Source organism: Sinocyclocheilus rhinocerous, unplaced genomic scaffold (assembly GCF_001515625.1).
Source record: "Sinocyclocheilus rhinocerous isolate Xijiao unplaced genomic scaffold, SAMN03320098_v1.1 scaffold4140, whole genome shotgun sequence".
Classification (NCBI taxonomy): domain Eukaryota; kingdom Metazoa; phylum Chordata; class Actinopteri; order Cypriniformes; family Cyprinidae; genus Sinocyclocheilus; species Sinocyclocheilus rhinocerous.
This window is the reverse complement of record NW_015661995.1, coordinates 477-3230: the sequence shown is the minus strand read 5'-3', so window position 1 is coordinate 3230 and position 2754 is coordinate 477. Positions and strand designations below refer to the sequence as shown.

The window sequence follows — 2754 nt, the reverse complement described above, 5'->3', positions numbered from 1 at the left end:
GTTTTGTAAAAATCGACGCGTTTCAAAAAGGCGGGGCATAGAGGAGAAACAATAATGTACAGTATGTGGAAAATAATGTGTTTTTTTAACTTTAAACCCCATAAACACATTTCATTACACCAAATACACAAAATAATGTTCTTTTTAGCAGCATCATATGACCCCTTTAAGGTCCTGAGAGAAACCATTTTTTGTACCGAGTGTAAAACAGATTTATTAAAGGAAATTTAAGTGAAATAGTAAAATTCCAATAAAAATACACATCTGTGCCAAAATTTATGCAGTTGACAATAACACAGGCAAAATTATCAAAAAAACTAAACTGAAAGGACAAAAATGTCCAAAAGGTCGCACAAGGGTTAAATAACTGTTTATAACATGACAAATTACATCTGGTACAACACTAAAGCCCATCAATTTGTTTAATGTGAATTCTACTTACTTCATTTTAGGCTCCTATTAGTATCGCAGCCGTCTTGTTGCCAATGACATCACACCACCCCTCGCTGCCTTTGCTCTGAAAAGATGGATTTCAAAAGCATGACAACAATTTGTTAGTATGAATTTTATTAAATAAGACAACGTGAGGAGCAAATAGAGTAAAATGTTAACATTAACTAAGGTTAACAAAACAGCCATTATAAACGCTCCTCAGGTAAATGCAATAGCTTCATTACATTTGTTATAGTTTGATAACTCTTCAAAATACTTGATAACTCTTCAAAATACAATTTTATTAGTATTTTGTTGTAGTATTTTCTTCAAAATACAATTTTATTAGTAAGTTGAGTAAAAAAAAAACAAATACATGTTAAAATTTTTTTTTAAAGCACTCTTAATAATCAATGAGTTTGTGTGCATATATATATCTCCCTGTTACATAAATAAGAACATTAGGTTAGACAAAAGAGCTAACCCAGAACATCAGCCATCAGTTGGGTTACTAACAGTGTCTGAGAACATACAACTGTATATCTGTTTTTAGAGTTACTTCTCTTTAAACTGAATGTCATGCAGGACCCGCATAATTTCAATGCGGGCTGTAGATTTTTGTATCTCGCTCAGTCTCTTAAAAGCTGGTACAAGACTCATGAGGAAGAGTTCATCCTCATCGCCACAGTCTTTAAGCTGCTTGGAGATTTCATCCACCTTTTCAAGTACACGTGACTCAAAAAAAAGTTCCTGCTGTCTTCGCCTTTTCATTGGTACCTGAGGAACTGATGAACTTTGCTTAGGCATTTGTGAGCTGTTCTCGTTTTCATTCTCAGCGAGTGAATCCTCTCCTGTTGTACTGATATCACTCACTTCCTGCTCTATCTGCACTGTCACTGGCTCAAGTGTGAGAATAACTTCCTGTTCTTCTTCATTTACCATCATGTTACTGCTTGCCGGCCTCTCTCTCACGTGGGGCTCAAGGAATGACATGATGTGAAAGAATTTCCAGACTTTCTGGCTGTCTGCTTCTGACCCACTCTTCTTCTCTTTCATGGCTCTCCTCTCTTTTATATATTTATCCCTGAGATTTTTCAATTTTTTCCTCACTTCTTCAACTATCCAGAGAAAAACAGTTTAAAAACAAAAACAGAAAAAGAGTTAATACACTGAAACAAATAAAAATGATTGAGAATTATACATACATAATTAATGATTTATTTGTAGAGTCCTTTTCACAATACACATCGTTTCAAAGCAGCTTTACAGAATGTCATGATGTTAATGTTTACAATATCTTATTTTTATATGATTTAGTTGCATGATACCCAATATTTATTTTATTTTTATTTTTTTGAATACAGGTTTCTGGCAACTGGAGAGCATAGCTCTCAGCTACAGAGTGGGAACTTCAACGGTAGCAACAATTGTGGATGAGGTCACCAAGGTCATCTGGGATGTGTTGGTGAATGAATATATGCCAGTACCAGCAACGCAAGATTGGGTGGAATTCGCTAAAGAGTTTCAGGAGAGGTGGAACTTTCCAAACTGCATTCTAGCTATTGATGGTAAACATGTGGTGTTACAAGCTCCACCAAACTCTGGATCATTATATTTCAACTATAAGGGCACACACTCTATTGTCCTTCTGGCATTAGTTGATGCACATTATCTGTTTAGAGTTATTGATGTTGGAGCTTTTGGAAGAAACAGTGATGGAGGAGTATTTTCTAGAGCCTGACCGATATGGTTTTTTTGGGGGCGATACCAATACCGATATAATTAGGGAGTTAAAAAAGGCCGATATCGATATATCGGCCGATATTCTTCGTGTATATTATAGTACAATACCAGTCAAAAGTTTGGACAATTTCCCATTCGTGTGTCCAAACATTTGACTGGTACTATATATAGAATACAGTATATACATAAACAGAATATATATACATAAACAAATTTTTTGCAATGATCACTCAAATGTGGTGATCAAACACTTATAATGACGTGACAGAGATACGTAATGATGGAGGCAGGGCATTTAACAATTTAACAATAAACTTTATTATCCAAAATGAGTCTGACATCAGTGCACTGAACAGTAAAGTTGAAGTTTATTCAACTTTAATTCAATTCAATTCCATTCAACTTTATTCCGTTGAAGTTTTTCACTTCGGAACATTCATTCACGGATTTGCGCTACTGTCTTCACACACAGACGAAACTTACTAGAGAAGTGTGACATAATATACCTCTGTAAATAAATACAATATAAACAGGGATGCACCGAAATGAAAATTCTTGGCCGAAGCAGAAACCGAACAA

At 34.9% G+C, this 2754-nt stretch overlaps 1 long non-coding RNA gene across 1 annotated transcript in view; it reads right to left on the bottom strand.

The window, feature by feature from the left end:
* Positions 1–1291, bottom strand: part of LOC107727144 (uncharacterized) — a 9286-nt gene extending 7995 nt beyond the window's left edge. Inside the window, exons 1-2 of the long non-coding RNA XR_001638329.1 lie at positions 1210–1291; positions 443–517 (exon numbers count right to left, since the gene is read on the bottom strand). This is a non-coding gene — a long non-coding RNA (uncharacterized LOC107727144). The remainder of the gene's footprint in view (positions 1–442; positions 518–1209) is intronic.
* Between the last annotated feature and the right edge of the window lie 1463 nt (positions 1292–2754).